At 46.3% G+C, this 10,995-nt stretch overlaps 1 long non-coding RNA gene across 1 annotated transcript; it reads right to left on the bottom strand.

Annotated features, from left to right (window-relative positions):
• Positions 1–5,424: 5,424 nt before the first annotated feature.
• Positions 5,425–9,615, bottom strand: LOC140418671 (uncharacterized). Its single transcript, XR_011945217.1, has 2 exons — positions 8,782–9,615; positions 5,425–8,454 (listed from the first exon to the last, which is right to left on the bottom strand). It is a non-coding gene; the product is annotated as an uncharacterized lncRNA (long non-coding RNA).
• Positions 9,616–10,995: the final 1,380 nt, after the last annotated feature.

Raw genomic sequence — 10,995 nt, 5'->3', positions numbered from 1 at the left:
GGAGACAAGTTCTCCCTGTGTCTCTGTGGGTCTCACCCCCATAACCCAAAGATGTGCAGGGTAGGTGAATTGGCCACACTAAATTGCCCCTTAATTGGTAAAAAAGAATTGGGTACTTTAAATTTTTTTAAAAATCATTAATTTATCTTGTGAATATCTGGGGTCCGAGCACCGATCCCTGAGGTACCCCACTAATCACTGCCTGCCAATTTGAAAAAGATCATTAATTCCTACTCTTTGTTTCCTGCCTGCCAACCAGTTTTCTATCCATCTCAATATACAACCCCAAATCCCACGTGCTTTTATTTTACGCACTAATCTCTTATGCGGGACTTTGGTCAAAAGCCATCTGAAAGTCCAAATATGCCACATGCACTGGCTCTCCCTCGTCAACTCTACCAGTTACACCCTCAAAGAACTCCAGTAGATTTGTCAAGCATGGTTTCCCCTTCAAAGATCAATGCTGAGTCTGTCCAATCCTGCCCACTGTTTTCTAGGGCTGCATGGGAGTACTGTTGCTTTACAACGCCATAGTCCAAGGTTCGATTCCTGGCTTGGGTCACTGTCTGTGCGGAGTCTACATGTTCTCCCCGTGTCTGTGTGGGTTCCTCCGGCCCCTCCGGTTTCCTCCCACAAGTCTCAAAAGACTTGCTGTTAGACGATTTGGACATTCTGAATTCTCCCGCTGTGTACTCGAACAGGCGCCGGAGTGTGACGACTCAGGGCATTTCACAGGAACTTCATTGCAGTGTTAATGTAAGCCTACTTATGGCAGTAAAGATTATTATTATAAGTGCTTTGCTATAAAATCTTTGAGAATGGATTCTAGATTTTTCCTCTTGCCGATATCAGGCTTACTGGTTTATAATTCCCTGTTTTCCCTCTACCCCTTTTTAAATAGTGGAATTACATAAGGCACCTTCCAATCTGCAGGAATTGTTCCAGAGTCTATAGAATCCTGGAAGATGACCACCAATACATCCACTATTTCTAGAGCCATTTCTTTAAGTACTTTGGGATGCAAATAATCAGGCCCTGGGGATTTATCAGCCTTCAATCCCATCAATTTCCCCAACTCCATTTCTCTCCTAATATTGATCTCCTTCAGTTCCTCCCTCTCACTAAATCCTGTGTTCCCCAAATTTCTGGTGCTGATTTGTGCCCTCATTTGTGAAGACAGAACCAAAGTATTATTTATTTGCTCAGCCATTTCTTTGTTCCCTATTATCCATTCCCCTGTTTCTGACTGTAAGGAACCTACATTTGTGTTCACCAATCTTTTTCTCTTCACATTCCTGTAGAAACTTTTACAATCAGCTTAATTTCCTGTTTTATGCCATTCCCAACATCACCACTGCAGTTTGGGGATCTATATACGATGCCCACTAACTATTTGCCCCTTGGTGTTTCTCAGCTCTACCCATACAGATTCCACATTGTCGGAGCTAATATTCTTCCTCACTATTGCATTAATTTCCTCTTTAACCAGCACTGCCACTCCACTGCCTTTTCCTTTTTGTCTGTCCTTCCTAAATACTGAATATATTCAATTCCCATCCCTGGTCATCCTGCAGCCATGGCTCCATAATCCCCATTATCTCACACCCGTTTACGTCTATTTGCACGATTCACTCGGTTATGCCATCTGCAGTCACACCAGGGAGTTCATACTGGGAGGAGGCCATTCACCTGCCCTCAATGTGTGAAGAGATTTAGTAATTCATCGCACTTTCTGAGACACCAACAAGTTCACAACTGATTACAGGGATTGGATTCTGCTGTTATTGTTCCTTTCTCAATTACATCCAGGATTGTTCATTCTGTTGGTCAATGGGGATGGTCAGAGGGTTTCTTTCTGCTGGACTGGCCGGTCTCACAACTTCGTCTCCAGTGGCCTGATTTGCTCTGAGCCTTCTTCCGAATATCTGGTTTCACATTTCGCAAGGATCAAAGAGTGAAAAGTGAGGTTAGAAAACGTTTCATTACCATTTCTGTTTGGAAACCTCAAAATCATGCCACGTTGTCATGAAGATGGGCTATAGTGGTTACATGGTTCTTTTGTTTAATTGACCTTGGTGCTTCTCACAGAAAAAAACTTCTATCAGGGTATGAGGGGCAAGTTGTCTGAGGTGACCTGGGAAACTACATTAAATAGTATGGTGGGAGAAAGGCAATCACCAATATTGAAGGAATTATTACAGATTTACACGGGGATCGGTTAGCACATTTGGCTTGATGGCTGGTTTGTGCTGAGTGACACCAACAGCACAGATTAAATTCCCATACCGGGGGCAGCACAGTGGCGCAGTGGTAGCACGGTAGCCTCATGGTGCTGAGGTCCCAGGTTCGATCCCGGCTCTGGGTCACTGTCTGTGTGGAGTTTGCACATTCTTCCCGTGTTTGCGTGGGTTTCGCCCCCACAACCCAAAGATGTGCAGGGTAGGTAAATTGGCCACACGAAATTGCCCCTAAATTGGAAAAATGAATTGGGTACTCTAAAATTTAAAAAAAATTGCCATATCGGCTGAGGTTAGCTGTGGTCTGTGTCGGTATTTATGCTCCACATGATCCTCCACCCGCCCCTCTACATCTCCCCCATCAGCATCTCCTTCTATTGTTTCCCTCTCATGTATGTATCTAGCTTCCTGTTCAATGGATTCATGCTGTTCACCTCAACCACTCGCTGTGAGAGTGAGTTCCACATTCTCACCACTCGCTGGGTAAAGAGGTTTCTACTGAAATTCTTATTGGATTATTGAATCCCTTCATAATCTTAAAGACTTCCATCAGGTCACCCATCAGTCTTCGCTTTCCCAGAAAAAAGCAGCCCCAGTCTTTCCTGAGTGTTAAATGCTCTCAGTTCTGTATATTATGAATCTTTCTTGCGCCTTCTCCATTTCCTCTATTTCCTTTTTCTAAATGGAGATCACCAATGTTGACAGAGCTCCCAGTGTAGTCGAACCATCGTTTTTGGACATTTCCTCTGTGCTTTTCAATTCTATCCCTCTGGAATGGAACCCTATATATGGGCCTCACACTTTAGGAAAGATGTGAAGTTCTTGGAGCGGGTGTAGAGGACATTAACGAGAATGGCACCAGAGATGAGGGACTCCAGTTAGTTGGAGACTGGAGCAGCTGAATTTCTCTCCTGAGATCACAGCATCTGGAGGGTGGGGAATGGAGCCATTCAGCCCTTTGAGACCGTGTCGGCTCCCTGTGGAGGAAGCCAGTCTGTCCATTGCCCCATTCTTTCCCCGAATCCCTGTGGGTTTATTTCTCTCAGTACCCGTCCAATTTCCGATTGAAATCCTTCCGTTGTCTCTGCATCTCCTACCTCATCGGCAGTAGGTTCCAGGTTGTTACCACTCGCTTTACATGTACACAAGGCTGCTCGAGCACAGAGGCGTCTATTTGGCCCATTTCCCCCGTGCCAGCTCTTTGTACAGCGACCCATTTAATCCCAGATTTCGACTATTTTGTTTTCTTTTTCAGAATGCATCAAATTCCTTTTTGGAAGTTACAGTCCAATGAGATTCCAGCACCATTTATAGACAGTGCATTCCAAATCACAACAACCCGCTGTGTTTTACATCAAATAATTGTGGATATGGAGGTTTACAGAGTGTCAATGACGTGGTTATTACACAAAATTAAGACTCAATCTTTATCAATGATTCTGGTGAGGACAGAGTGTAATATATCCTAGTTTTTGCAGATTATTAGTACAAATGTACATTTCTATAAAACCTCTCACTACCACTGGACCTCCTAAAGTGTTTTAAAGCCAATGGAGTACTTTGAAACATATTCACTGTTGTAATGTAGGAAGCTGTAAGTGCGCATGTGTGATCACATTTAATCTTAAAATTGTCATTTTCATTGTGTATTCACTCATTAATAACAAGGTCAAGGAAGCCCTTTTGTACCTTAAACATGTGGCTTCCTGCAGCCATTTCACCTTCTGTTCCTTTTCTATATTAACTATGTATTGATTTCATAGCAAAAAAGAACAAATAAATGAACGATTATTCAGTAGTGAACATCGATTATCATTAGTGAATTTGTGTGTGTGGTAATTATATTGCAAAGACTAGGGGCGAAATTCTCCCCCAACGGCGCGATGTCTGCCGACTGACGCCAAAAACGGCGCCAATCAGACGGGCATCGCGCCGTCCCAAAGGTGCGGAATGCTCCGCACCTTTGGGGGCTGAGCCCCGCATTGAGGGGCTAGGCCGGCGCCGGAGGGATTTCCGCCCCGCCAGCTGGCGGGAATGGCGTTTGTTGCCCCGCCAGCTGGCGCGGAAATGCGGCGCATGCGCGGGAGCGTCAGCGGCCGCCAACAGTTTCCCGCGCGTGCGCAGTGGGGAGAGTCTCTTCCACCTCCGCCATGGTGGAGGGCGTGGCGGAGGTGGAAGGGAAAGAGTGCCCCCACGGCACAGGCCCGCCCGCGGATCGGTGGGCCCGATCACGGGCCAGGCCACCGTGGGGGCACCCCCCCGGGGTCAGATCGCCCCCCCCCAGGACCCCGGAGCCCGCCCACGCCACCTGGTCCCGCCGGTAAATACCAGCTTTGATTTACGCCGGCGGGACAGGCAATTTCTGGGCGGGACTTCAGCCCATCCGGGCCGGAGAATTGAGCGGGGGGGTCCCGCCAACCGGCGCGGCCCGATTCCCGCCCCCACCCAATCTCCGGTACCGGAGACTTCGGCAGGGGCGGGGGCGGGATTCACGGCGGCCAACGGCCATTCTCCGACCCGGCGGGGGGTCGGAGAATGACGCCCATGATCTTTATTTTAAAAGATAACACCATCAACAAAAATGTTTCCAGAAACTGCAGAGCGATCAGAATTTGTTTGAAAAAATAAATTCTTTGTAATTTTGAGAAGTTACTAGTTCTGCCAAGACTATATGGGCTGAGCAGTGGTGTAATGGTATTGTTACTGGGCTAGTAATTCAGAGACCCAGGTTAATGCTCTCAGGATCTGGGATTGAATCTGGCTACGACAGATATTGAAATTGAATAAAAGTTTCAAAGTAAAAGTCTCATGATGGTTAGAAAAAGCCGTCTGGGTCACAAATGTCCTTTAGGAAATCTGCTCTCCTTCCATGGCCTGGCCTACACGTGACTCCAGATCCACAGCAATGTTGCGCCCTCTGAAATGGCCTCGCAAGACACTTAGTTCAAGGGCAATTGGAATGAGCAGTAAATGCTGGCCCAGCCAGTGACGCCCACCTCTCATGAATGAATAATTTTTAAGGCGGCTCATTGTTCAACCTGAAGATGAGTAAGAAACTGTCTCTTTGATTGGATTTGATTTATTGTCACGTGTACCTCGGTACATAGGTACAGTGAAAAGTATTGTTCTGCGTACAGTCCAGACAAATCATTCCACACATGGAAAAACAAAATGCGGATCTTGGCAGTTTGCTCAGTTCACTAAAGAATTTAATGGCTTTGGAGATGCAGATTAACATTTTAATCACTGTCTGAAACAAACCTAATAGTAATGTATGCTCATATAGACAGACACAAACAATACTGTAACTGAATTCGAGGAAATGGCAGAGATTTAACTAAAACACCTTGAGAAATTCGACCTTAATGACAGAGAAACAGGAAAAGCCACTCGGGGAGATGAGGAAATCCAGGCTCAGTGCGGATTTGCTGTCACCCCTCCTTTCTTATACATGAACGGGATTTAGGCTGCACAATGTTTCACACCAAAACACAGAGGGGTCAAATATAAGCAACACCTAATTCTCAATTCACTTCCATTTAACTATATTTGACTTTGTTTAAAAGCTGACTGTGGTCAAACTGAACAAAGATTCATGGGATTTGTATTACCCAGTGAAAAGCTTTCTTTTCTTGGTCAGTCATGTTTGCAATTCAATGGTGTATTTTTCAGAGTTTATTCAGGGTGAAGATTCGAGATCTATTCAATTCAAAATGAAGTCATATATAACAAATAAATATACTGATGTTCAACATAGAATAATTAAACAAATATTGAGTAAAATTTATGGAAATTTTCTACAGGATGATAAGAATGATGCATTAATGATTGAACAGAGAGCAGTGTCCCATTAGATATTTGCTGAACAAATGCTAAAGTTCAATGTAAGTTCAATATCTTATGGTCTTACAAGTTGAGACCATTGGGTATTGTGCTTCCAGCTGTTTCTGTAGCATGGAGGTTATCACATTCACCTAACGTGCAAAAGGTGCCTGGTCCGAAACTGGCAGAAGCATTTGATGCTTCTCATTTAGGATGTGGAGATGCCGGCGTTGGACTGGGGTGGGCACAGTAAGAAGTCTTACAACACCAAGTTAAAGTCCAACAGGTTTGTTTAGAATCACTAGCTTTCAGAGCGCAGCTCCTTCCTCAGGTGAATGAAGATGTAGGTTCCACAAACACATATGTAGAAAAATTCAATGATGCCAAATGGTACTTTGAATATGAGTCTTTGCAGGTAATTAAGTCTTTACAGGTCCAGGTGGTGCGATAGAGAGGGATAATCACAGGTTAAAGAGGTGTGAATTGTCTATAGCCAGGACAGTTGGTAGGATTTCGCAAGCACATGTAATGTAACATGAATCCAGGGTCCCAGTTGAGGCCGGACTCATGTATGTGGAGCTTGGCTATCAGTTTTTGTTCGGCCACTCTGTGTTGTCGCGCGTCCTGAAGGGCAAACGCTTACCCGAAGATCAGAGGCTGAATGCCCTTGACTGCTGAAGTGTTCCCCGACTGGAAGGGAACATTCCTGCCTGGCGATTGTTGCACAATGTCCATTCATTCGTTGTCGCAGCATCTGCATGGCCTCGACAATGTACCACGCCTCAGGACATCCTTTGCTGCAGCGTATGAAGTACATAATATTGGCCAAGTCGCACCATTACACGTGTTCTAACGTGTAATGGTGATACCCATGTTGATGATCTGGCACGTCTTGCAGAGGTTACCATGGCAGGGTTGTGTGGTGTCATGATAGCTATTCTGAATGCTGGGTAATTTGCTGCAATCAATGGTCTGTTTGAGGTTGCGTGGTTGTTTAGAGGCAAGCAGTGTTGATGACCTTGGCAAGATGTTCGTTTTCATCGATGACGTGTTGAAGGCTGCGAAGAAGATGTCGTAGTTTCTCCGCTCCAGGGAATTCATCAGGTGAATGAGGCACCGGGAGTTTTTCCACAGACCCCAAGAGGCCTACAGCGAACCCAATGAGACAACCAATGAATCGGAACAGCAGACCGAGAGATCTATGGGACTGGAAGATCCAGCCAGCAGGAAGGACTGGAAAACCTCACCCATTAAAACAATCCGATCAGCTGATTCTACAGCTCCTCTTCCACTAAACCACTCAGTAAAACTGCCTCGAAGACCTTTCTTCCAAATTCTGAACTCACATCTTTCTCCTCGTTTCCTGCTGTCTCCCATCATGCTCTCTCAGCGCTCATCGTCTGTGAAACTTACCCTTTGCTCCTTTGACCCAATTCTCACTAAACTGTTTAACATCGAACTTCCACAATCATATAATTTACAGTGCAGAACAGGTCATTCGGCACATCAAGGCTGCACTGGCCCTTGGAAAGAGCACCCTTCTCAAGCTGACACCTCCATAACCCAATAACCCCACTTAACCCTTTTGGACACAAAGAGCAATTTAGCATAGCCACTCCACCAAACCTGCACATCTTTGGACTGAGGGAAAACCGAGCACCCGGAGTAAACCCACGCAGACACGAGGAGAATGTGCAGACTCCGCACAGACAGTGACCCAAGCGGGAATCAAACCTGGGACAGTGGAGCTGTGAAACAACTGTGCTAACCACTGTGCTACTGTGCGGCTCCTGATTTATTGGATTCAAGTTCAAATACAAGCCACGATGAAGCATCTGCCGTGGTGGGGTTTGAACCTGCATTCTCAGAGAATTGTGCTGGGTCTCAGGATTACTCATCCAGTGACAATACCACTACACCATCACCTCCCCAGTCAAGCATTTTGCAGAGCTCGTCCGGGATATGAACCCGGGACCTCTCGCATTTTGGAAACCCCCTCAGCGAAAATCATACCCCACGGTTTTGACGGTATCTCCATGGAGACAGTGTCTTTGTCCGATTCCTCTTCAGACAATCAAGTGAAGCTTGGTCCTCACACAGAACATGTGTCTGGTTTCTCCCCTTAGTGAATGGTGTGGTGTTTTTTTTCAGGCTGTAACTGGTTAAAGCTCTTTCCACAGTCAGTTCACTGGAACACACTCACTCGGGTGCGTGTGTGTCTCGGTGCTTTTCCAGTCACACTGATGTTTTTAATATTTTCCCACAAACAGAACAAACATTTTTCTTTCCACATTTATAGTCAGGATATTCAGGTCCTGATCAATTGAGTGACACTGTCGGATCTTAATGTGATATTTGGTTTGTGTTTCCTGTCTGAAAATCCTCTCCTCATGCCCTGGAAAAGGAGTTTACAAAGGTCACACTATCAGTACAGGATAGAAATTCAGAACAGACAATTCCAGTTTCTGGGGAACATTTTGTTTCTCTCTTCTGTCCCCAAAGTTGTAAATCCCCGTCCCACACACTCTCCCTCCTCCCTGGGGCTGAAATCCAAATAAAGTATGAGATCATTATTTCTGTATCCTTTTACCAAAGTTATATAATTAGAAGTAAGAATATGCTTTATAAGTCACTTCATTCATGACTTGTGACAGACATTAATCTGAATGACCCTGACTGAGCAGACAGAATAACAGATGTGAACCTGGTGTCCAGAACTGACCATGTGGAGATTTGATGAACAATCGCGAAGGTCGTTTCTCCAAATCTTCCAGGGTTTCCTTTGTTCTTCCTCTCCCTCTCAAACTAAGTTATACCGGATATCAGACTCAGGGCCCATTCTGGTTCTCTTCCTGCTGACTAAATAACTTAAATCAAATATGGAGAAGACTGAATCCACTGTTCGGTCACTGCTCCAATCTCCATTCCTGACATACCGACTCTACCCCTCTCCCTGGCAACAGTCTGAGACTTAGCCAGTCTCTTTGTAAACTTAGTTTCATACTTGATCCAATATGAGCTTCTGACCTCATAGAATTTAGTGCAGAAGGTGGCCATTCGGCCCATCGAGTCTTCACCGGCCCTTGGAAAGAGCTCCCTAGCTCAGCCCACACCTCCACCTATCCCCGTAACCCCCGCTAACCTTTTTAGATACTAAGGCAATTTACCATCGTCACCTCCCGATTCGACAATTCCATTACACACCTGGCTGCTCTCCCACATTCTACCTCTGGAAGCTTAAAGCCATCTAAAAGTCTGCTACCCATGTCTTAATTCACAGCAATTTCCTTTCCCCTATGATCCCTGTGCTCCGAGACTTGCATTCTCTCCCAGTCAATTCTCACCCTTGATTTCAAATCCCTCCATGGCCTCGTCTCTCCCTGTGTCTGTCATCTCCTCCAGCCCCACAACCCCCTGAGATATCTGCACAGCTCTGATCCTGGGCTCTTGTACACCCTCATTCTAATTACTCCGCCATGGTTTTAAGTTCCCTCGGCCCCAAGCACTGAATTCCCTCCCTAAACCTCCCTGTCTCCACCTCACTCACCTCCTTTCAGACTCTTTAAAACTCACCTCTTTGACTAAGTTTTTGGTCACCTGTCCTAATATCTCCTTTTGTGTCTGGGTGTCTCACTTTGTTTTATAATGTTCCTGTGAAGTTGACTGGGATGATTTCTGATGTTAAAGGTGTTATATAAATAGAAGTTGTTGTTGTTGACTGTAACCCTGACCTCCTGCCTTACAATATCCCATTGGTTTCACAACAAACTCTATCTCTGATGTTTTGCGGGTTTGCAGCCTCGATAAAGACGGCGGCCGTTAACTCGGGCCTGTCACCGGGAGCAGGCCGCAGCTGTCCCCCCGCTCGATGCAAACACGGGCCCGGAAACATCTCATTGGGGTTTGGAGCCTCCTCCGGGCCGAGTCCAGCATCGGCACTGCGCATGCTCTAGCGCACAATGCCCTGGGAATGATTGACGACAGCTTTCGTCCAATAGAAAAAGAGGGGCGTGCCTGGGTGATCGGGCGGGGCGGCTGGTCCTCCAACCAATCGGAGTGAATGAAGGGCGGGGCGGCTGGTCCTCCAACCAATCGGAGTGAATGAAGGGCGGAGCTGAGCCCGGTCTCCCACGTGACTACGAGCATGCGCAGTGCCGATGATAGCTCAGGATTCAGGTGGTCGGGTGGAAATCTTTCGCCGGTCAGATCCTGCTCGGTGAGTCATGAGGGAGGAATGGGGCCGGCGGATGGGTCCGGAGGCTTCACAAACACTCCGTGTCGTTCCCAAGCCCCGAATACGAAGCTCGGATGCAGCAGTTGAACCGGCGAACGCTACTCGGGTTTTTCCCCGAGACAGACCCGGGTGGACGATGTGTGCGGCTCGGCGCATGCGTAGTGAGTGGGAGCCCCGGGTTTTGCTCGGAGGGAGTGAGCTCAAATTTACCTGAGGGATATCTGTACCCGCCGGGGTTAAATTACAAAACTAGATTATACAAAAGAGTCAGAGACATGATGACACAGAGAATAGCATTCGGCCCATTGAGTCCATGCTAGCTCTCTGGGGCAATCCAGTCAGTGCCATTCTCCTGCTCGATCCCTGTATGCTCACAGATTTATTTCCCTCAAATGTCTATCCAATTTCCTTTTGAAATCAAATGATTTATGTGTCTATTTTCAAACTCCCTCATAGGCAGCAAGTTTCAGCTCATTGCTGCTTGCTGTGTAAAAACATATCTCATATCACCTCATATCTCCTGTACCTTTTACATACAAACTCGGAACAGGCCACTCGGCCCCTCGAGCCTGCTCAGCATTCAATAAGATTGCGGCTGATCTCATTCTAACGTGAACGCCACATTCCTGCCTACCCCCGATAACCTTTCACCCCTTTGCTCATCAAGAATCTATCCAGCTCTGCCTTAAAAATATTCAAGGA

Source organism: Scyliorhinus torazame, chromosome 5 (assembly GCF_047496885.1).
Source record: "Scyliorhinus torazame isolate Kashiwa2021f chromosome 5, sScyTor2.1, whole genome shotgun sequence".
NCBI classification, from domain to species: Eukaryota; Metazoa; Chordata; class Chondrichthyes; order Carcharhiniformes; family Scyliorhinidae; genus Scyliorhinus; species Scyliorhinus torazame.
This window is presented reverse-complemented; position numbering and strand designations above follow the sequence as displayed.